The sequence below is a fragment of the Periplaneta americana genome, chromosome 2, assembly GCF_040183065.1.
Source record: "Periplaneta americana isolate PAMFEO1 chromosome 2, P.americana_PAMFEO1_priV1, whole genome shotgun sequence".
Classification (NCBI taxonomy): Eukaryota; Metazoa; Arthropoda; class Insecta; order Blattodea; family Blattidae; genus Periplaneta; species Periplaneta americana.
This window is the reverse complement of record NC_091118.1, coordinates 143,895,771-143,921,958: the sequence shown is the minus strand read 5'-3', so window position 1 is coordinate 143,921,958 and position 26,188 is coordinate 143,895,771. Positions and strand designations below refer to the sequence as shown.

General features: G+C 37.1%; 1 protein-coding gene across 4 annotated transcripts in view; it reads right to left on the bottom strand.

Annotated features, from left to right (window-relative positions):
- Positions 1–21,272, bottom strand: part of LOC138694635 (monocarboxylate transporter 9-like) — a 127,088-nt gene extending 105,816 nt beyond the window's left edge. For 3 of the 4 annotated variants that reach the window (XM_069818556.1, XM_069818558.1, XM_069818559.1), the window contains exon 1: positions 1,762–1,921. The gene's annotated coding sequence lies outside the window, so the exon portion shown is untranslated. Of the gene's footprint in view, positions 1–1,761; positions 1,922–21,034 lie in introns of those variants that run through there. The other variant, XM_069818557.1, reaches the window with a different exon arrangement.
- Positions 21,273–26,188: the final 4,916 nt, after the last annotated feature.

Below are 26,188 nucleotides of genomic sequence, written 5' to 3'. Positions count from 1 at the left end.
CAAGAGATTGTCACCAACCATGCACTCAAGTGATTCAGTCACCAACCATACACTCAAGTGATTCAGTCACCAACCATCCACTAGAGTCATTCAGTCACCAACAATGCTGTCACGTCATTCAGTCACCAACCATGCAGTCAAGTCATTCACTCACCAACCATGCAGTCAAGTCATTCAGTCACTAACCATGCTGTCAAGTGAGTCAGTCACCAATCATGCAGTCAAGTTATTTAGTTATCAACCATGCACTTAAATTATTTAATTACCAACCATGCACTCAAGTCATTCCGTCACCAATCATGCAGTTAAGTCAGTCACCAACAATGCAGTCAAGTCATTCACTCACCAACCATGCAGTCAAATCATTCAGTCACTACCCATGCAGTCAAGTCAGTCAGTCACCAATCATGCAGTCAAGTTATTTAGTTATCAACCATGCACTCAAGTTATTTAGTTACCAACCATGCACTCAAGTTATTCAGTCACTAACCATGCACTCAAGTTATTTAGTCACAACCACGCACTCGTCATTTAGTCACCAACCACGCACTTAAGTTATAGTCACCAACCATGCAGCCAAGTCATTTAGTTACCAACCATGAGCTCAAATGATTGTCACCGGCCATGAACTCATGTAGTGACCAGCCATGCACTCCAGTGATTCAATTACCGTCCATGCACTAAAGCCATTGAGTCACCGGCCACCGGCCATGCATGCAAGTTCATTCATTCATTCATTCATTCATTCATTCATTCATTCATTCATTCATTCATTCATTCATTCATATCCTCAGTCTGCCAGACATGTCCTCACTTGTTGTTTAGTCAACTGTCCGAAAACAGGTCTGAATCAATAAGAGAGCACTCATGAGGCAACTGAGCCAGAAAATAATGGGGTAGAGTGGTCAGTTCCTTTCCCTCTCCATTGCATACAGCGCTGATTAGTAACATATTACACCGATCAGTCTTAAGATGGTATACAAACAATTGATCTTCCTCTGACACACATCGTGAAGGGAGGTGTACTGCCTGATAATAGCGGACATATCAGCCAGAACCTCAATCAGAGTTAATGCCCTCAGTCTTTTATTTAATCACATATTCACTATCACTAGACTGGTTCATTCAGCCAAATCATACGCTCACACCGTCGCTCTGTTATTAATTTAGTCAGGCTCTCATTTATTTTCTTGGTGGCTCATTCATCGTCACTCTTTCACTTAATGAATTACTCGCACAATTGCTATCTCGTTAATTCACAACTCACCAATCAATCACTCAGTGACTATATCACTCATTCGATCGAAAACTTTGTGCAGAAATACATGCACGCTCCTTTGGTCCAACTCTGCTACGATATGTTCAATCGTTGATAGGGTGATTATACATAAGTGTGACATAATATTATCTAGCTTCGTTAGTGAAAGTCCATACGCCTCTCTCATGGATTGGTAAATATTGCACCTGTCATCGATCGTCAGATGCGTCGATACATCATAATGGCGGTAGTTCTTTCTCAGTCTGTTTCATTTTATGCATTGCAGTAAAAGGAGAAACTATGGAATGATAATAGTGAAAGCCGGTGTATTCCGAGAAAACCTGTCCCTGCAACACCTCTGCCCGCCATAAATTTCACTTGGATCCGAGGGGTTTTTGAACCAGGATCTCCTGTGTAAACAGCCGATGGTATATCTCGTCTAGTAGCGATGCGCCCGGCAATTATACAATATGAAATGCAAACATGGGTGCTGTATCTCCTACCTGAGAGCGGCTGATCTGCTGTTAGGTGATCATTCCATTCCGCGGAGCGCTTCTGCAAGTGGCACCACACGGCTTCCTGGCCTTCGTACGAGCGACTATTGTGCCGGGTCTGTACTCGCAGGCATCGAAAACACCTTCCCCTCGCTAATCACCGTGACGTAGGACGACGATATATGTGAAGCAGAAAACATTTGTTGACTACCAGTTCGTATTCCACTCTAATATTTGAACAATCCTATCACAACAGTTGTGGCGCGGCTTTGACAGTTCGTGGAACCCGCCGTCAAGGATACGAGTCTCGTCTGTGTAGTTAAGACGCCTTCCCACGAAGAAGTAGGGGTTCGATCCCGGGAAGATACTATGTGCGTGGAAACAAAGCAGCATGGAACAGTTTTCCATTGAATTCATAATTTTCCTTTGCTGTTTTCGACTATTTTTAAATTAGTCTTGTCACCTCATGTCTCTTTATTGCCATTAATTTTCAAACTGATATACCCAAGAAACGTATAAACACATTTAATATAATCATTTATCACTATTTACGGTATGCCAAAACCGTGGTCTTTTACATTTTCTTCCTCTATCTCTCTATCAGTGTCCCTCTCCCCCTCCGCCACCCCTCCACTCTTCTCCAAGGTCACTTTTTCCTCCTCTCCTAGGCACATGCCTATACCACCTTAATCTGCTAGCCTCCGAAGTCTCCATTATGTCGACATTCACTCTTTCTCTGATCTCCGTATTTCTTACACTGTCAGTTTTTGTTATTATGAAACATAGATATAGAAAACACATCCTCATTACTCTCAACTTGCGTGTCTTACACCAATTGGAAGGAGTTACGCAATAATAGACCAACCGACAATTAAAAAAAATAGATATTTGCACAAATCTGTTGATGGCAGGCTAATTCTGCAGTGCTTGGGAAAAGTGACATAAGTCAGTTTCCACAAACCTTTTTTGATAATTTATTGACAACTTACGGAACATCTGCTCGCTTGGAAAAAAATACATAAGTATTTCTCCCATTACAATAATTCATACAGAAAAAAATCAAATCGACATAAACCAGTGTAAGTTGTCAATAAATTATCAAAAAAGGTTTGTGGAAACTGACTTATGTCACTTTTCCCAAGCACTGCAGAATTTAACTCGGAAAAAATCAAGAATGCGATATCTGAATTTTGCTGCCATTTATAAGCAAAAATTCGTTTATTGCGTAAAATTTATTTATTTATTTATTTTGCTTTGAAATATTAATTCAACTGCTGGTCTCTTATTAAAAATCGGTTAGCCTTTTTTGGTATTATTTGTGCTATTTGTTTTGTAATAGTATGAATGTTATAATACTTCTTGTATAAAATGTTTTATAAAAAAAAACATTTATTTCAATGGCCAATAACTCGAAACATGTTTTTGGCGCTTGGTCTCTTATTGTGTAACTCCGTCCAATTGTAACTTTTACTCTATATAAACAACTTGTGTTGAATACTGTAGGCAATAGTAGCTTCCATTATAAAAATAGAATACAGATACAAAAAATCCTAAATAACGTAGTAGTTAATACAGCGTCGTTATACAACTGATATAAAATGGGAGATGGAATTAAAGCTAAGAAAGGAATGTGAAAAACAAGTTATTGCAGAATCACTAAAAGCTCGCTATATTGAGTGAAACAATCGTGTATAAAGACTGTATAAAAATAAACAATTAAACACAGTCCTGGCTGGATTGAAGACCATTGAAAAGGGCCCATTGAATTTTTATTGAAGAGATGCACTGATAGCTGGGCCTCTTCTTTCCACGAATGTAAGGCTATAATTTGTAGTATTTGAAGGAAACGTGTTTTTCTACCTTCACGTTACGACGTTATGTAATCCTTTGTTCGTCCAGACAGAAGCAACAGGTCGATCCTAATAGTCGAACAATTTGACTACTGACCAAGTGACTTGTTCTTGCAGTGATTGCACTGTGTGCCTGGCGGCTAGTTTGCCTTCGCCTTGAAGTGGCGACGGCACGTAGCTGTATGTGAAAAATAGTAGTTGAAAGGCGGCCTGGAATAATTTACACGAGCGCTGACTTTTCTTCTATCAACAGTATAGCAAGTTTTACACCCAGAATTCAGTCCTTCACCTTTCAGAATTATGACAGAGACGTTTGTTAAGATTTGAATGTGGTGATTATAGAACATAATTTGCTTGAATTCCTTCCAATTATTATTATTATTATTATTATTATTATTATTATTATTATTATTATTATTATTATTATTATTTATTATCACCATCATCATCATCATCATTATCATCTACCTCCTCAAGGATGGGGTTCAATGGCCTCTACCTCCCTCATGTGGAAGTGTCTTGCCATCTGTTCGGTCTGCCTGCACTTCTATATAACCCAGAGGTCTATTGTTTAACAATATTATAGGTAGGCGATTTCGTTCATTGTTAATACTGTATATGTTGATAGCAGTTGACTTTTTGTTTCGAAATTTTAGTGCTTAAACTGTATGCCTATATTTTAGTTCTTTGTGGATGTCTGCGCTTCTCTTTTGATCCAAGAGGATAAATCCAGCTACAGATCTCAAGAACCTCATTTCAGCGGATTCTATTTTCATGTTATCAGTTCTATTCAGGGCCAAGTCTTGGAAGGAACAAGAACACAAAATAAAAAAAAACTACAAAAAAAACTGAAATATTTAAAGATAAAACGCACATGTTAGGTCAATAATAGGCCTACAGTGTTCATTGATTTCATAAAATACATTAACGGTGATAGGTTTCAGTTGTATGAACACTAATAAGTACAATAAGACATGTTAGTCAGACATGTTTCGGAGATGCTTCTCCATCTTCAGTGACTAATTACAACGACGATGTGGTTCAGTTATTCGAACCGTGTTGTTGCTTGGCTTAAAGGAAACTGATGTATTTTTAAAAAAACTGAAATTTGCTATGTGAAACAGTAGTTAGACTCAATAGTTACATAAAGCAGAACTGCATGCATTGTATTCGTCACCTAACATAATTAGGAATATTAAATCCGCACGCTTGAGTTGGGCAGGGAATATAGCACGTTAGGTGAATCTAGAAATGCGTATAGAATGTCAGTTGGGAGACCTGAGAAAAAAATACCTTTGGGTAGGCCGAGACATAGATGGGAGGATAATATTAAAATGAATTTGAGAGCAGTGGGTTTTGATGATGGGGACTGCATAATCTTGCTCAGGATTAGGGACCGATGGCGGGCTTATGTAAGGGCGGCTTGAGGATGGGATCTGGCTTTCTCAGGCTGATGGAGGATGGCCCACCTGCCAGCATCGGATTCATGAATGCCACCAGACTATCTGTCGGACTTGAATAATCATCGCATAGGGCTCAAATGGGCCAAAGTAAGACAAAGTGTAACGATCCATCCGAATTCAGCCCAAAAAAGCCAGTCAAGTAGCCTATATCCAATAAAAGTAATAATAATTTTATTGAAGTACCATCATTTCCCATACTATGGTCCTGGAACACAACTATGGTCCATTCAAATTTTGTACTCCATAAAGTAGTACCTCGTTTATTTACATTTTTGCTTTACTGTAGTTTGAAGTCAAGTCACTGCTGCAGCTATATTCCCGTCGCTGTTATTTCCGTTAGCCAATCACGTTGCAGGTCGGCTACATTTAAACGTGTGCATCTTGTGATTCGCTGATGATGATGTTATTCATTTCCTAAGGCTCGATAAATACTTAATATAATCGCCCGCTATTTTGGCTCTTTCGCTGGCGTTCGCAGAAAGCACACGAGGACGTTATTTGCCATTCAGTTATTTGCTCAATTACAGTGCGTTTGATTTATTATCATAGGAGCTACAACATGATAATGTTTAACGGTGCGGCAAATAGATTTCTCGTCTGGTAACGCGGCAACGAAAGAACAAAAAATGGCGAACGATACTACCTATCTAGACTTTATAGAGCCTTCACTTCCTAAGACGTAAGCAAAGAGGAGGAGTCACGCCGGAAATAACAGAGTCGCGACTATATCTACGAACGGTCTGTTATTTCTACAATGTTTTTTGAATGGTTGTATCGTGGACCATAGTTGTGTTCCAGGACCATAGTTATGGGAAATGACGGTATATCATCGAAATGGTCTGAGTAGCAATGGAATCAGGAGCAACAATTTAGGACTTGAAAGACATCCAACCAATTACAGAACATGAAAGAAGTTGAACAAAAGTAAGAGTTCATCTCATTAATCTTTAACAGGAGCCATTCTTTTACTAACGTGCATGCTTCTACATAATTCATGTGAATTGTAACTGTGACCACTAATTTATATTATCACTTTACTATTGTTTATTGGTTATAAAATATGTATTTTGATGCCAACTATAACCCTGATATACCTTAGGGTGAAATAGGGTTTATTAAATTGGATAATAATAAAAAAGTAAGAGTTTCTTCATTGAAGCACTTCATCGAATTTGCCTGGTCAGAAGCTATAACAACACAAGACATAACAATCCAAACGGTAATTTTTTTAGGTATGACACGGTAGTGTAACGATTTACCAGTCAACTGTTATGGAGTCTAACATCTTTACTTATTTTCTCAACCTTTTAGCTTTTCTCTTAGACCGTTTCCGTGACTTAGTCATAAGAAACAAGGCTGGCATTCAACGTTTAGCTTTGTTTATTGACCCCTGTTTTAAAATAGAACGTATTTGACGAGCTAGTTTGCAGTAATGCGGTAAATACTGAGCTTCAGTGTTGTGAAATATTTGATAATAGCTGAGCAATAACAAAGTGAGTATGCAGAAATGGAAGCGAAAAGAAGAAAACAATATTTTTCCTTTTGATTTTGCGAAAAACTATGATAAGTCGGGTCACTGTTTTACGTACTCGTACATCATGACGAGTCATTTAAGTTGTAACAGAAAAAATGCTATGTATACTTAAGCAGTTACAGCTAACATAAATTTAGCATAATTAAGCCATCAAAATGAATACCGGTATGGGGAATTTATCTTTACCTCATTTTCGAGCAATTTAAACCTGACATTAGTTGAACACATGGTGATACTCCCTTCATTAGTAGTCAGCACTATGAACATAGCCAAAGATACAATAGAATCCCACTAATCCGAAGCTTCGGAGAATCCGAACCGAAATTCCGAAATGGAAGAAGTCTTCAAAATGCCTAAACTTAAGAGAAGTAAAGAAATAAAATACAGTTTTGCACGATCGTGTTTTTTATGTACTTACCGCTATTGTTCACATATCGTGTAATTTACATTTACAACACTCGGACTGGTCGTAAGAGAAACAGATTATTGTTATAAGTTATAGGTTAACGGCACCAGTGCTGTTACAGGACATAACAATACCAATGAATTAGAACCAATTTTCCATAACTCTTTAATATTCACGTATGTCCACGGACATGTCAGAATTATGGCTTTCATGGCTTACTCCCGATCACGAGAGTTGTCATATGGAGATAGATTCATTTAATTCAATTTTTTGATTTAATATTAATACGTTGACATTATTGCTTAATGTATGTAATAGTTTTTAATGTGTTTACTATTGTGGCACCCGTCTGGAACGTCCTGGTCGCTTCGGGGACTTGCACCCGCGTCTGGCGAGAGGGAGGGCGCGGGGAAACGGAAACACGAACCCCCTAACTGTAACTTTTTATTCTCACTTTTACCCACCACACCTGTCAACAATGTGATTCTTATTTCTAATAATTCACCTTACAACAATGTGTACTCCACTCAACACAGCAACACAATAGTCGTTATTGCACTCCACACGACGACAATGACAATACACGTGTATTATTGAGAAGAACAACAATATACTCCTAATTTCAATTAAATGTTTACAAAGCACTAAGTTACAAGTGGACAGCTTCAAATACTTGGGGTGTACTATAAGCAGTAGAGTGTATCGAAAAAAAAATTGAAAAATTAAGGTGGCTAGTGCGGAAAAGTTGCGACTGTTGCAGAAAGAGCATAGAAAGAAAAGAAAATAGTAATTTCACAATATCCTGTTTCTCCGCATCAGCTTCAAGTTCGCGAGCCTAATGCTCTGTGTCTGTTTTCAATTTTTTGTAGTGCAGCTCTTCGCCTATTTCTTTAAATTTACACTCAGAAATAACCCAGGACTCACTGCGAAAAGGTGGCTGTACTTCGAGCCCCATCCAACCATCACCCTCAGAAGCATACTCCGGTGTCAAATGTTAACAGACTTCGTTCCGAAGCATGGCATTTCTCAGCTATGCGCACTAAATTATGTGAAGGATTCCTACGGCTCGCATACAAGCGGAGAATCCTACAAGCAGTTGTAAGCTATCGAGAGTGAACAACTGGCCCTGGAATCTCCCTTTCAAGATCTATCGGACAATGGCCAGAATGAACTGCTTTGCAGATCCCCAGAACATACTCCTGGTCAGTACTAAGATAGGAGATCCGTTCTACGTTAATTTTGTTGATCCAGGATACTTCAGTGGCTTTGAAATTCGTCAATGATTTTGTCTCACAATGGAGTAACTCTTCTCCGATAGGTCCAGAACGTGTTCCTAGACCTGTAGTGATACCAGCGAAATGTTTCATTAGGTGGCGGAGTGGAAGTTCATTTGCATGGAGAAGACAAATTAATATTCACTCTTAAATAGTGTCTTGATCGTCACAATGTCGATAGGCTATTACCAATCATAATATTTCGTTCATTTCTCTGGTCTATTAGAAAGGAAAGTTCTATCGATGGAACTTTCCTACTTAACTCACATTCACAGTCTGTCGGGGTCAGGGCACTTACAAGTGTATTCAGGGTGTCCCATTTATCTTGTGCACTTATTATAACTTTTTTGTTTGGATAGGTATTGGAATTTTTGTTCTTGAGAGTTATGTTAGAACGAGAGGCTAAAACATGAGTGTAGAGCTTTGGTGCATGTAACTACATTATAGTGCAAGATACACGTGACGTTATCAATTTTTCAAATAGCACTACATACTTTAATCATGTTACATTGATTACACACATTAAGACGAGTTCAAAAATGTATCACTATGTCACCTTCCCAATCAATAATAACAACAAAATGCAAAATGAATGCCATCAGAATGTGTCGTTTGTTGTGGTGCCCCATTCATCTTGTGCATTAACTTACACAAAATGAAAGACGACTAACGTCCGTACAGATCATGTGTTGTGTGTTTGCTGTCTAACATGTAAACAAACCACAGCAATTGTCGACAGTGGCCTGCACGTTCTCCGGACCTGTCACCACTCGACTTCTTTTTGTTAGGAAATGTAAAAGACAGTGTGTACCAGAACATTCTGACAACACCAGACGACATGCAGCAACGCATTCCACAGGCTTGTGTGTTCATTCAGCCAGCAACATGACGGGCAGTCATACGGTCTTTCGAGGAACGCCTTCGAATGTGCATTAATGTGAATGGTCACCATTTGGAACATCTTCTGTGACTCTCAAAGCATAACATTATCATATTGGAAGTACGTTTTTGTTTTGTTTTGTTGTTGTTATTGATTAGGAAGGTGACATTGTGATACATTTTTGAACTCATCTTAATATGTGTAATCAATGTAACATGATTCAAGTATGTAGTGCTATTTGAAAAATTGATGACATCACGTATATCTTGTACCATAATGTAGTTACATGCACCAAATCTCCACACTCATGTTAGCTCCTCGTTCTAACATAACGCACAAAAACAAAAATTCCAATACCTATTCAAGCAAAAAAGTTGTAATAGGTGCACAAGATAAATGGAACACGCTGTATATTAAACAATTTTCGACCTTTATTAATAAAAGCCTACTCATGCGCCTTGAGGTTGGTCCATTTCGTTTGTGAGATTTCATGGCGTCTTTTGAACCATCAAAACTATCTTGGAGTTTTGGAACATGTTATGTCTCCATAATGTAATGTTTTAGGTCTTAAAATATGACATAAGAGAATTGTACGTATGTTCTTAGTCTGGCTGTACGGATGGTGAACTTCGCCTGTAATAATAAAACAAGGAAACTGTTACAAGAATATCGGTGAAAAATAGAAAATAAAATTCTTCACTTTACAGTAAGTGATAAGACTACCAACTTACAGTTAAAAAAGCAGACTGGCATGAAGCTTGTACGATCACGCACTCGACAGCTGGAATGGAAATGAGGAGAACACGTGACAAGACTTGTTAAGCTTAGATGTACACAACAACAATGTGGAATCCGAGGATGGTGAAGCAGGGTAGACAGGACGAGCGAAAACATTGCTGTCAAGACAAGCGGACAATGGTCACGAGTTGCTAAATTAAATACGAGGAAGGAACTGCCAGAAAGACGTAAAAGATGTTGATTATTCCATCTATCTGAAGAATTAAAAAAAAAATGTAGCTTTTAATGCAACCTAAGTGTTAAGAAGTGCTTTAGGCTAACACGGGGGGTTGTGATCAGGATTAGGCTTTTGGGTATACCACTATGTTCGTGGAACTTTACATTTCCAACGTTTTGGAACTTACATACAGATTCCATCATCAGGGCAGATAATACAAGAGACTGCTGTTACTACCACCAATAATACTACTTCTGCTACTTACTTACTTATTTACTTACTTACTTACTTACTTACTTACTTACTTACTTACTTACTTACTTACTTACTTACTTACTTACTGACTTTTAAGGAACTCGGAGGTTCATTGCCACCCTCACATAAGCCCGCCATCAGTCCCTATCCTGAGCAAAATTAATCCATTCTCTATCATCATATCCCACCTCCCTCAAATCAATTTTAATATTATCTTCCCATCTACGTCTCGGCCTCCCTAAAGGTCTTTTTCCCTCCGGCCTCCCAACTAACACTCTATATGCATTTCTACTAACTCTGCTACTACCACTAATATTATTAGGCTACTACTATTATTATTAATATTATTAGTATTATTGGTGGTGATGGTGGTGATAATAGTGGTAGTGGTAGTGTACTACTATTACTCGTTTCTAATTTCGGTGTTTTGTAAGAGTTTACTGATTTTCTTTTGTTGAATCATGTAATTTACGGGAGCTCTATGATTATTATTGCGTATTGTGAGCATGTGACAGTCGTCAATTGTTGATACACTTACTTATTTATTGGCTTTTAAGGAACCCGGAGGTTCATTGCCGCCCTCACATAAGCCCGCCATTGGTCCCTATCCTGAGCAAAATTAATAAATTCTCTATCATCATATCCCACCTCCCTCAAATCCATTTTAATATTATCTTCCCATCTACGTCCCGGCCTCCCCAAAGGTCTTTTTCCCTTCGGCCTCCCAGCTAACACTCCATATGCATTTCTGGATTCGCCCATACGTGCTACATGCCCTGCCCATCTCAAACGTCTGGATTTAATGTTCCTAATTATGTCAGGTGAAGAAAACAATGCGTGCAGTTCTGTGTTGTGTAACTTTCTCTATTCTCATGTAACTTCATCCCTCTTAGCCCCAAATATTTTCCTAAGCACCTTATTCTCAAACACCCTTAACCTATGTTCCTCTCTCAAAGTGAGTGTCCAAGTTTCACAATCATACAGAACAACCGGTAATATAACTGTTTTATAAATTCTAACTTTCAGATTTTTTTACAACAAACTGGATGATAAAAACTTCTCAATCGAATAATAACAGGCATTTCCCATATTTATTCTGTGTTTAATTTCCTCCCGAGTATTATTAATATTTGTTACTGTTGCTCCCAGGTATTTGAATTTTTCCACCTCTTCAAGGAGAAATTCAATTGTTGATACAAAGAATATAAATTGGAGGTGATAAATTTTGACTTTAAAGTTCTTCTAAAACACTACTGGAAAAAAATTATAAAGATACTACAGCTGCTCGAAGAATATCTGAAGTCGAGAGTGAAGGTGTCGTTGGTGAGCCTTGAACACAACAATGTTTCTATTGTTGCAGTAACAGAGAAGGAAACATTAAAGATACGAAGATACGCAACGTCCTGAAAGATCTAAGGAGCCACCGGCGTAGCTCGGTCGGTTAAGGCGCTTGCCTGCCTATCTGGAGTTGCGCTCGGGCGAGGGTTCGATTTCCGCTTGAGCTGATTACCTGGTTGGGTTTTTCCGAGGTTTTCCCCAACCGTAAAGGCATATGCCAGGTAATCTATGGCGAATCCTCGGCCTCATCTCGCTATCACCAAATCCATCGACGCTAAATAACCTCGTAGTTGATACAGCTTCATTAAATAACCAATCTGGTTTCACGGTCAGACGCGCTAACCGTCACTCCACAGGTGTGAACTTCAGTGTTTCGTTAAACCAAAAACTATTAATGTAAAATTTTACTGAATACTAAATCTAAGCAGTTAAAATATCAGTTATGCTGAAACTGTCTTGTTATGAATATTTTTCGCATAATTTAAATAAGTGAAGTCATTACTCGCTGCAGTTCCCGTTAGGAAATAAAGGCGATGTTTTCCCAAGTGATGTTTTTCAGCTCTTTGATAGTATATGGATTATTCTTGTGTCTTTCATAGTTCTCGGAAATCGAAGTCACTAGGAACTGGATTAGGTCGGGGGATCTAGGAAGCCACACATTGTTACTGATAGTTATCTCCTCGAATACTCTACGAAGTTCGTCCATAGAATAGCCGGTTGTATGTGCTGTCGCAGAATCCTGTTGGAGAGGGAACGTGCTTTTGCCTTTAACTTAGAAATGTACGAAAATCTATAACTTATGCCATGGAAAAAGTGAAAAATATAATCTGATAAAATGTCGCCTCCATTTCTCAACAGGAACTGCAACGAGTAATGAGTCACTTCTTAAACAAATGCGATAAATATTTGAAACAAGATAGCAGGCAGTTTCAGCATCTCTTTCCTTAACTTTGGGGACTAAATGAGATTTTAACTGTTCATTTAGTAATTCAAGATATTAATAGTTTGCGGTGTGCAGAATTAAATACCTATACTACTCTGTGTATCACTGATAGCCGCGCTTCCGTTTCTTTACAATCTATTTATCCACTTTAAGACAATGGTATGATTAGCAGTAAAAATATATAAATTGATTTGCTTTTTTAAATTTCCTTTAAGAGAGAGAGAGAGTAAAGTATAAAACTGTGTTTCTTATGTGATTGTATTTTATTAAGAGAAATGTTATTTCAGTTTTCAAACCATGTCAATATTACCGGAAGGAATACATTTTAATGCATAGATTTACAATGTTTTATGTGGGCCTACCTATGATGAGGCGCGTCAGCATTCTCTTTTCAAGCAGCACAGCACACGTAGCCTACAGTGTCTACACTGTACGTCTCAATACCAAGGTACACTAATGCTATAAGTTTACATGATAAAATGTCCTGTGTTTGAAGTAGTTCCAATTTTCCTATAAACAAAAGACATGCCGAAGCTATAAAATAATAATAAAATGTAATTGTAAACAAATTAATGTGGTCCCTCAAAGGACAATTAATGATTTTGATTTCAAATTGAATCCCTTTTGATGTTCTCCGCGTTTATTCTTTGGGCTTATGTTCAAACGCGAGGATCGAAGCTTGGTGGGATTATTTATCAGTGCTGCTGTCGAAATGATAAAATTCTTCCAGGAACTTATCTAATTCAAACAGTGGAGGGTTCAATGAGCCGACACACCCGCCCTTCGCAGTCACGTGATACTTTTATTTCCTTGGCCGTGGCCGTCAAAGCACGTACGCTATGATGGCAGTAGTTTTTAAATTAACTTATCTTATAGACAAAATCTTTCCGGTAGTGATGTATGCGTACGCATGAGGTACAAACGTGCATAAACAGTATTGTAACTCCGGTTAAGACGGACTTCAACACTTTGCCAAACGAGTTCGCTTCCATAAGACGTAAATGACTTTATTTTGAATGTTGCATATACAGTAGGTACATAAATACGTGCGGAAGTACGGACAAATGTACGCACGTGACGTACACACTCGAAAATGACGCATTGGATTCCTTTTTCAAATATGGTCGTCATGGAACTTCATATGTTACTGTTTACAGATCAATAGTTCATTCAGTTATAGCTTGTAAGCCCATACATGTAAGCCTATTCATTATTTTATGTACAATACGTTTATTCACTTTAATTATATAATGTGGACTTCACATCACTAATAAAAACGTTGTAAACACATTCGTTACGCAATTAGTTATGTAATTATGCTGCTGTTACCTAACTGGTTGCACATTGTGAATCACACATTAAATTAAATTAAAAGGAATTGATTTTATTCCTTATAAACATTCATATCTTAGTGGGATTTCGATGATACTACTGTAAACATTCAATTACAGAATTTACAGCATTTTCAATATCTGAATCCTCGTTTGAACTCATTTTAACAATGTCTGTATATTTCTCCTAGTATTGTCGTTCTTCTGTTATAAACAAAACCCTATCGTGTTCAAAACTAATAAAAACAAACATAAAGGAATAGTCTTTCGAAGGAAAAAACTAATAATAGGCCTAATAAAATCGCCTTTCCACAAAAGACATGTTCAAAACTGATAAAAATAATACAATAACTTTTATTAAAAAATACTTATTACAGTACTCGACTGGTTATCAAGCTTGGCCTACGGCCTCGTTCAATAATTTTCCAATCTCGTAATATGAGACGTTACGATACTATCGTAAATAAATAATTATTACACGCATGCAGTCATGTCCTTACGCACATGTAGGCCTACACTTGCACACACACTTGCACCACACAGATATACATACATACATACATACATACATACATACATACATACATACATACATACATACATACATACATACATACATACATACATACATACATACATACATACATACATATATACATACATACAAACCTATGTACAGACGTACACGACTGCCGACTGCATAAATTGTAAGTAAATACGTGAATATAACTCGGGATCATTACTGGATGTCTTCCCGACCACATGTTTCAAATTTAGTAATTTATAACTTATGTTGGACAAGCTCGTGGTTCAGGCAACATAGGGGTTTTCGTCGGGTACTCCGTTTCCCTTGTGACATCCCAATCATTTTCCATAATCGTAATGTATTATGAGTGTGTTGTGGACCCACCGCTTATGGTGCCTATGGATACTTTCTGACGAACTATGTAAAGTCGGGGCGAACGATGACAAGTTAAGGGCCCTGCCATCGGACAAAAAAGTTTAGTATGAGCACAATAATATAGTCTTATAATATAGTAAATTTCTTCTTATTACAAAAAGACATTCAGACGTATATACATTATACACGGTATAAACGAATAATTAATCTTTTCGAACTGTAGCCTTGTATAGAGTGCCAATAACACCAAATTTGAACAGAGAATACTATGTCTTACTGTCATTGTCATTGCAAATAGAAATTGAAGCTTCGTAGTAGTCGATTCGGAGTCTCATTTTCGTATGAAAGCTGACACGTGACATCAAGGCCAACACGGACACCTTGCTTGATCACACTGAATTACAAAATACTTTATCTGGAACTGTTGTTTAGTCAACTGTCCGAAGACAGGTCTGAACCTCACAAGTGATACCAACAAGGTATCACTTATGAGACAACTAAACCAGGAGATAATGGATTAGGGTAGCCAGTTCCTTTCCTCCTCCTTTGTATACATCTCCGATTAACTATATGTTACACTAATCGGACTTTAGATGTATACAAACAAATTGTTTTTCTTTGACACATATCGTCAAGTAAGATGTAATGCCTGATAATAATAGATGTACATATAAACACTTCACTACCACAATCAGAGGAATAACACGCAATCTAGCATCAATACAACCACTCCTAAATTTAAACACAATCAGAAGAATAACATGCAATCTAACATCATCACAACCACTTCTAAATCTAAACACTTCACTAATACAATCAGAAGAATAGCACGCAATCTAACGTCAACACAACCACTCCTAAATCTAAACACTTCACTAACACAATCAGAAGAATAACATGCAATCTAACGTCAACACAACCACTCCTACGGAGAGACTGAATGACTGTCGAGCGTGTGAGAGACAGTTTGCTGCGTGATACATGGCCTTCGTGCCGGTCACGCGCCGCCCTATCGACCTACATTATGAAAGCGAAACACTATAGTATAATGTGTATTGCGTCTTCTTTTTGATTTCAGAAAGGGCATTATATCTCCTCTTCTATTCTTTAACCTTAAGATTCCGAATCACCACCATGCTAAGCCATCCGTTCTTTCCTGGTGTTAATTCTTAAGTATTCTTCCTGTCCCCATAAGATTTTCATTTCTTTATAATCTTTTAAAACTTTAGACTATTTAAGTTGCTGAAAATTTCTTGCCTCGCTATATTTTTATTCCTTTCCATTATAATTTTATCTATTAAATTTACTTATATTGACCCAATTTCTTGCCATGCCTTTGATTGAGATTCTGGCTGATATGTATATCTATTATCAAGCAGTACATCTCACCTGACGATATATGTCAGAGGAAAAACAATTCTTTGTATGCATCTGAAGTCTGATTAGTGGAATATGTAGCTAATCGGCGATGTATGCATTGGAGGAGGAAAGGAACTGGCCACCCTACCCCATTATCTCTTGGCGTAGTTGACTCATGAGTGATGCCTTATTGGTGTTACTCATGAGGTTCAAACCTGTCTTCGGACAGTTGACTGAACAACAACAACAAACCATACCAAACCTATATACAAAGTGGGTCAGAAGTCACTTTCCCTAATATTCTTTCTTAGGTTTCATTCTTGTGTATATATATATATATACATATATATATACACACAGATGTTACAACTTTAATAAACGAATAGCTGGAGCTGGTGTAATAAGTGGTGGATTGACAACCATGTTCGTGCGTCAACTGTTTTTCCGATGTCATGTCTTGTTATTGTTGTTTTGAAGAAAATCTGTAATGTTTAGTAAAATGTAAATTGCACGTAATTAAATGTAAGGAAGTGTTTGGGGAAAGCGACTTTTAACCCATTCTGTATATGTGAAAGTAATTTTCCCAGATCTCAATGTTATATAATAAGTTATCTGTACCTCAATCATCGTTTTATAGGCCTAAATATTCAATTGTTTACTATCTATGCTGGGCCGTCTTTTTAAACATTTGTCTATTGCTTAGAGTGTTACGTTTCCTTTATTTACTGCATTTTCATTTTGTTCTTTCCAATCTCCCATACTATATAATATTATGCCCAAATATGTAAATTTATTTTCAAAACCCAATTTAAGCAAAACTTTGTAATCTCGTCTATTGCCTTCTGTAAACTTACAATGGTAAATGATCCTATAGGACAGTCATCTGCAAAATGTAATCCCGGAATCGACACATTTAAAATAAATGGATGAGCAATGATTAATTGGCATATAACGACATTTTACGTTCTATTAATCACATTAAAATACGACGTAACCATTTCGCAGAATCCCTTTGCAGCTTGTTGTGTAGTGAGTAGCTAATTAGCTACAAAAATTTATTTTGTTCTCATTGGTTTACACTATATAGCATTACTAAAACCATGCATGACGAAAGAGTGTCTCGTCCAACCTTGAAATTAATAACACTAAAGATAAACGCATTAGGCTACACCTTGCCCCTCGCGAAGGAGATAACTCTTTCAAGAACTGAGGTTTGTACAACTTGACCACGAAATGGTATGTCATTAACATTATTTTATACTGTAATAAAATGGCATTGCATAACGATACAATAGGTATACTTGTAAATTGATAGGTAGGCTATGACTATGAAAAGGTCAAATAAGCAAGTAGGCTATACATAGATATGAAGTCTCTCTATTACGTCTGTCTGTCTGTCTGCTGTCTGAAATATAAAAAAAGGTTTAACGACGCTCGCAACTGCAGAGCTTATATCAGCGTCGCCGGTGTGCCGGAATTTTGTCCCGCAGGAGTTCTTTTACATGCCAGTAAATCTACTGACACGAGCCTGTCGCATGCTGTCTGAATGTCCGTGTCTGATCTAGTTACTATCTAATCCATAAAATTTAGCTACCTAATCTAATCTAATCTAATCTGTCTCCCTATTAAAAGATATCGGGAATGTGTGAATGCAGACGGACACCTCTTTGAACAATCCCTATAACACAGGTTTAGTACTAATTATGAAATAACAATATAATAATATGCATACTGTTATGAGTCAAATTTACATGAGTGAAAACACGCGCGAGGTTACGGGCCGATATTGACGCAATCTTCGCCGGCCATGCAAACACGTCTGATGCGCGTGTTCCCGACGGAAGATTTCTTAAATATATATAAACTTGAATGCTTAAAAACTGGTTTAAAATGTACAACAATTCTACAGGAGGCCCCATAACAGTATATTCGCTACTTATCACTTTTGTTCATTTATAGATGTTTACTCTAGGATCCCTTTATGTCTAGCCTGTAGGCCTACATATAGGCCTATATCCCTGTAAGTCAATTCTTCTTAAACCTTATCCGATTCTTTGATTATTGCTTGAATTCTCTTACAACTATTATTCATTTTCCATTACCACCTGCGTGGCTCAGTCGGTTAAGGCGCTTGCCTGCCGGTCTGAAGTTGCGTTCGGGCGCGGGTTCGATCACCGCTTAGGCTGATTACCTGGTTGGGTTTTTCCCGAAGTTTTCCCCAACCGTAATGTGAATACAAGGTAATCTATGGCGAATCCTCGGCCTCATCTCGCCAAATATCATCTCGCTATCACCAATCTCATCGACGCTAAATAACCTAGTAGTTGATATAGCGCCCTTAAATAACCAACTAAAATAAAAAATAATAAAAAATAGTTCATTTTCCGTACCTGAAGTGGATTTAGTCATTATTTACTGTTCCAAAAATAGTAGTAGGCCTATTCCTTTGTTTTATCTTCTTTCCACCTGAACACGAAGCTATGTAAAAGTTTCGAATCGTCTTATTTTTTTATGATATTTCTCAGAAATGTGAAAGATTTAATCGAAATTTCGTATTATAAATATTGTACCTTACATGATGGTTCAGACAACTGCGTCAACTTGCAAATTCTTGCGGTCATTTGCTCCATGGAAAATTCACCGCGGGATCCAAGGCAGTTGGTTTTCTGGGGAAATTATGTGGTGTAACAGTTTCTCGTTAGTTTGTGTAGGCTTACCAGTGTTAAAAATCACTATTAGTCCTATGGAGGAATTGTAGAATGACGACAGGAAAATGAGAGTACTTGGAGAAAGTCTACGCTATCACCATTTCCAAACCCGTAAAATTTCGCTTAAATTCGCAGGGTATGGAACTCGGGTTCCCTGTAGCCTAAAGAGACGATGTAAACGTGTAATTGATGTTACACCATTCTTCAACATAGAAACCTAGAACTATACCTCCTTCAGATAAACGGTTGTAAGGCAAGAAATCGTTTTCGTAGTCTGCAAATCAAATTTATTTTTATTTAAAATGTCGATATTTTATTACTGTACTTTCATTTTCATATGTCCTGAATTAATTGACTCATGAATATCTAATACCCTGATAGACTATTGGGGCCGTATTCATAGACATTTTTAGCGCGGGCTTCCGATGGATGATTAGCGTTTTTCGTATTCATAAACCGTGTTAGCGATGGGATATGATTTGAATTCTGTACTAGTAACCAGTGGATAGCCGGGGCTAGCTTAGTACGCTCGTAGCGCGTGCTGCGAAATGTCTATGAATACCACCCTAGAGAACGTATTCAAGAACGCAAAGGATAATTTAACAAAAACAGCAAGCAGACTAGGCCTATATGCTTAAAGTATCTTCTTCGATATCACAGATTCGTAATTTATTTACAATTTATTCCAAACTGTTTTTGCTGTCTATGGAGCACGAGCATCTGTAAAACAACTCCGTGTTCCTCTCTCATATCCTTCATCGATCTTTTCCAAGTTGTTTCTTGTTTTCCGGGATAACCACCCTTTTAAATTACATGAAAATTCTAGTCCACTTTCACATTTTTATGGCTCTGATAATTGTCTTTTTTAGTGTAATCAATAGGTGCAATTTTTTTTTCGTATTTCTCCATTATACAATGCAGTCCTCTTAGTTTAATAATACAGTGGGTACTGTATATCTGAACTGCGACCGAACACGAGCGCTGCTCATTCGGTCCTCAAATTTTATTGATATTATTGTATCTTCTTTTTATATTGATGTATTATTAAATAATAACAATAGAAATAGAAACAAAATTTTTATTTCTATTTCTATTGTTGTACAGTAGAACCCCGATTATCCGACACCCTAGTAACCGATTGACCGATTATCCGACTATCTTTCTCTTACTCTTTTTTTTTTTTTTTTTTTTTGCGACATAAACATATCAAGTACTACTGTACGTTATATTAGTACGTATTTTTTCTAGAGAGTTTTTTACAAGTCTTAACACTTACTAGGCCTATCCAGTTTGGTTTACTGTTGAGTTGCCGTACTGTACAACTTCTATATAAAATGTATTCCATGAGTGTGAAAAGGTAACGTTTTTTGACGAGTATCGAAACAATGCAAATAATTGAGTGATTTGGGGAAAGAGATTGTGGCTCATCTCGCATCAGAATACGAGACTGATGTTACAACTGTGTGCGATTTAATAAAAATCAAGGATAAAGTATAGAATATGTAAATCTACAACACGAGACCTCTAGGCCTACTATTCCTATCTTTCCGCTGACAGCCATTACAAGAAGTTTCCTTGCCCCTTAAAAGCATGTCGTTGACAACCGAACTTAAATAGTGAACTTCTGATCCACTACCTAGCATGTTAAACATAAGGCCACGGTGGAAATGACGAAACTTTAGCTCTTATTCACTTAATTTACGAAAATATTTTATGGTACGGATTATCCGATTTTTTCGATTAACCGTCCAGTCCACCCCTTTCATTACCACGGATAATAGAGGTTCTACTGTAATTATATTCTGAAGTCTAATGTATTATTCTGTATTATATGTTCTGTAGTCTATTATTAGCTATATAAATACATATTATATGTTCTGTATTATTATTATTATTATTATTATTATTATTATTATTATTATTATTATTATTATTATTATTATTATTATGTCATATATAATATGTTATTAAACAATATTCTCTGAATCCTGATTATCTTATATTAACAGAAATCGTAAACAGAGATAGATACTAGATATTAAAAATATTTAAGATCGGTTAAAAATAATTGGTACCGATACATACCCTTGTGTCTACGAAGCATGCGCCATTGACTGCAGTGAGTGTACTGTATGTATTTGACAAGTATCAGTTTTTAGCACTAATCACTTCTCATAACAATTTTATCCACCTTTGATAGAACACACTATGTCTCTGTGTGAAGACGACAATTTACAGAAACAATCGACTGCCTCCAGAAATCGAACACGGTATAGCGGCGCTATGCACAGTCAGGAGCTAAACGAACTGAAGCAACACGTTTCAGCAAGTGTAAATATAAATAAACATAGGCTACTTTAAGCAAAACGGGGAGGGATAGACCAGTTTGTCCATGAACTGCGCAGACCGTCTGTTTCTGACATTCGGGTTTCATTATGGAAAAACCATCACAAAAAGTGGCTCAAAAACAACTGACATCAAACGTAACCTTGAAAGTAGCTCTCTCCTTTACAACCTTGGAGATACACTGAGGATTGCAACCAAAAGTCCAAATGCAATTAAGAAACAAGGTGAAGAACACAAACATGTCCTGAGGGTAGGACACGCCTCCATTCTTCCTGTCACCCCTGACGAACACTCACGTGTCGCTTAACACGTGCGCGTATCTATGGAAAGGAATTATTTGCATAATGCCCCACTGTGAAGTTGTATGCAACTTATAAGATAAGAATAGAGATTGAAATAAACATCTGACATACGGACGAACGAACGCTGCGGAATCGCGTTATGCAGTAATTCTCAAACTGTAATCTTTATGCCTACTCCTAATGTTTCAGTTTTAATCTACACGTAAATTGTTATTAAGATAACAACGGGCCTGTAGCGGGGCTACGTAAATTGGGTCCCAAAAGTTGTGTATCCTTTCACCAATACGTAAAATAGATTCCATTACTCTGAATTGGATACATAAAATGAGTCGCAATGTCTTGAAATGGATACGTAAAATTTGCTCGCGTGTTAAATCTAGCTGTAGTTTCAAAAATATCATTCTACTTGCTAAATCTAAGCATTATTATCATTTTTGGACTTCGTTTATTGAATCCAGAAGAAGTCTAAGACTTTTTCGTCGAAAATTTGATGTCTGTTCTACCCCAGTGGCGATTCCCCCATGAATTTATTTTAGTAGGTTATTTTACGACGCTTTGTCAACAGCTTTGGTTATTTAGCGTCTGAATGAGATGAAAGTGATAATGCCGGTGAAATGAGTCCGGGGTCCAACACCGAAAGTTACCCAGCATTTGCTCATATTGGGTTGAGGGAAAACCCCGGAAAAAACCTCAACCAGGTAACTTGTCCCGACCGGGAATCGAACCCGGGCCACCTAGACGTGCTAACCGTTACTCCACAGGCGTGGACTCCCCCCATGAAACATATGAGGATGATCCTACAGTTTAATTTCGTACCTCTGAGGATAGAAAACATTTTAATTACAGATTTGATTTTTAATGCATCCCAACGTTATAATTTCCTTTAAGCTTCCACTTTCTGTCGTGAATTGTCGCCACTGCACAGCTCAGAAATAATTTCCGAGGAACCATCCAAATATCTTATAGCAAACTGTTTTTCCTAGCAGTCAAGTTAGCGGGCAGGGGAGAGTGCGGAGGGAGAGGTATGGCTTGAGTTTAACCGCGTTTGAGAATATGTCCGCTTATCCTAATACCACAGTCTAGCATATACAGTCACGAAGCTCGAGTTTATCAGGGTACTAGGAACAATAGACTGTGCAGGTACTATTGTCTGTAATGAGGCGATAATAGCGATCCTAGTGGTTAGCAACTATCAATGGATGCATATTTACTACGTAATGACCTTCGTGACTGTATATACTAGACTGTGCTAATACTACAATAAAAATTTTCAAGTACCCTTGTAGTCTTCTTAAATGCAGTTCATTGGTCATTTTAAAAGAATAGAATAAACGAAATAATAAATAATTTAAATGATATAATATAAAAAACAAAATTAACAAAACAGAATTACATAAAAATAAATAAAATAAGCCATAATAAATGCAAGAATTAACAGGACTTTCAGATGACAGGACAGCCGAAAGCATATTTGAAGCTGTATTTGATCATTTAGAAGAAATTAACTGTAGCAAGAAATTAATTGCGCAAACGTACGACGGAGCATCGGTAGGCTAAATATCGAGCAGTACAATGGCTTAGGAGGCATCTTCACAACTAAAAAGGGGAGGAGAATCGAACTTCACTACAAATATATTGCCAGTTCCAGAAGGGTGAATCAAAGACTAACATAGGCCTACTTGTATTGATTTTGCATGCTCTATTATTATTATTATTATTATCATTATTATTATTATCATTAATATTAATATTACTACTATTATTATTATCATTAATATTAATATTATTATTAATATTATCATTAATATTAAACTATTACTAATAATATTAATATTATTATTAATATTAATAATATTATATTATTATTATTATTATTATTATTATTATTATTATTATTATTATTTGGGGGAAGAAATTTTCTCATGAAATTTCGGCCAGTGTATGGGATCGGTGCCCACCCAGCATTGTCATGAACTTGGGGAACTACGATAGGTAGCGAAATCCGGTTGCGAAAGTTAGTTATAACGGCTGGGAGGATCGTCGTGCTAACCACACGATACCTCCATTCTGGTTGGATGATCGTCCACCTCTGCTTCGGCATGTAAACGTGAGGCCAGCAGCCGGCTGGTCGGTCTGGGCCCTTCAAGGGCTGTGGCGCCACGAATTATTATTATTATTATTATTATTATTATTATTATTATTATTATTATTATTATTATTATTATTATTATTATTATTATTATTTTCTGTCTTGGTCATCAGTCGTCAATCTCATATCCTACATACCGGTACAAAAAATATCACGAGTCACCACTGTTCTACCCACAAATTAAAAAAAAAAACTATAATATTTACCGAGAATGTATTCGATGCCTACATTTCGCCAGAAGCAGAATTTCCTCTCACTATTTCGGCTGAATTCGCAGCAACAACAAATCACCAATAGTTGCGAATCATTTAATTCAAGACAGAATGACTCATTTTACAGCTAACATCCTAATATGTGTAATTTTGTAGAAACCATTAAAGACATTCAGTCTAATGTGTACATTTTATGAAGACGCACGGGGACTAAAAAAAAAAAAGCGTACTACGGTAAAGGAGCAATTTCTGAGACAAAAAAATTGCTGAGTTCAAGACTGGAGAAATCACTAAATCTGTTGTTATCAAAATAGTGTGTTCTAAGTGTTTACCAGTTTTATTCCGACAATTATATGTTTTAAGTTTTTACCAGTTGATTAATGAGGAATTCTGAAGTGCATTATTAACTGTCAATATTTAAAAGTGTTTAGAAGAAAATATAAATAAAATTTTTTCAGCGAACCACCACGTCATATCTCGTGGGCAGTGGCGGCTGATTGGCTGAGGCAAACGAGGCTGGGCCTCAGTCATTATGCTTCCTTAAACTCAAAGTTTTGTGTTTTTTTAGTCGTATATAACATAGGCATATGATATTAGTTATTCGAATGAAGCATATAGCGTTGTAGAAGTATTAGAAAACACTGTGATGTATATAGACTTGTCTTGCAGTAATATTTGTTTCTGAAGCCCGAAGTGTTCTTGAGTTGTTTAATGACATAAAATGTGCTATTCTAGACGTTAATAAAATTTTAAAGTGACTTGTCAGTAATTTGCTTAATATTTTTCCAAGAATGATCTCATTTCATTTCGTTTCGTTTCATTTCATTTATTATATTCCATAGATCTTACATTAGCAATGAAGCTTTAAGATGGGGAACAAGTCAAAATTTTACAAGATTACAATTACAATTACAGTTTTTACAATATTTTATAATTTTTAGAATTTTACAATTTTGCAATTTTCTACAATTTTTTTTTGCGGCCAGATAGCTCAGTTGGTAGAGCAGCTGGCTACGGACTGGAAGGTCCGAGGTTCGATCCCAGGTGGTCACAGGATTTTTTTCTCGTTGCCAAACTTTCAGAACGGGCGGCCCCGAGGTTCAACTCAGCCTCCTATAAAATTGAGTACCGGGTCTTTCCTGGGGGTAAAAGGCGGCCAGAGCGTGGTGCCGACCACACCACCTCATTCTAGTGCCGAGGTCATGGAAAGCATGGGGCTCTACCTCTATGCCCCCCAAATGCCTTCATGGCATGTTACGGGGATACCTTTTTACCTTTACCTACAATTACAATATTTTGGCGAGATGTAGTGGGATGAGATGAGGCCCGAGCTATCGCCACAAGATTACCTAAAATATTAACCAAGTAACTCACAAATGTAGCTAGCTCTCAGTAGTATAAAAAAAATCAATTTATGTTCACTGTTCATTACAAGCAATGCATATAATTTCATACCACTGCTCAATTCGAGTTACCGTAATTTTTCTTATATAAATAGTTGAGAATCATAAAAAATTGTATATTATTTGTCTCAGGGTTAAGTTCAACTAAAAAGATGTTCTCTCTAAAACAGTAATTCCCAATAACTGCTAGTAAATAACTCTATAATACTAGCCACCATGATGGTCCAGTGGCTAGAGCCCTCTGGCTCTGGTTTTCCTGTGGCATCCCGGCAAATCTCCATTATCATCTCATTTCATCGCAGTGTAGCGTGGACCAGCCTCCTAAGGCGCACCCTGGGCAATGACTCTGTAGGTCCACAACTGGCTTCATATGGGTGAATGACGAATAGTCAAGTACTCGACATCTATATACCGGTATATAATTTGAACTGGTAATTACGGGAAAACGGCTGAACGGATTTTAATAAATGACCACTCATTTTGAAGCTTGGACCGCAAAGTTTTCGGAAAAATAGTAGTTTTCAGTGAAATAAGCGAGCATCAAGTCGGCCTTGTTGCATTTCAGAATAAAACAAAAACACACTACAATAAACAATAGGCTATTACACGAAGGCCATGACCTACAGGATTGCTGACATAGAGTTCAGACGGCTCAGATTCTTTCCCATCATAATGCCAATATGTCGGTCTTCATTTGTGAAATTTTTTGATAACGTATAAAAAATAAATTTACAGGTCTGATTCTCTGGTCTGTAGTTTTCCGAATACAGCTGTGTATTGGATATTAAGAACTATAAAACTTAAGAATGTTTGATATTATTACCATT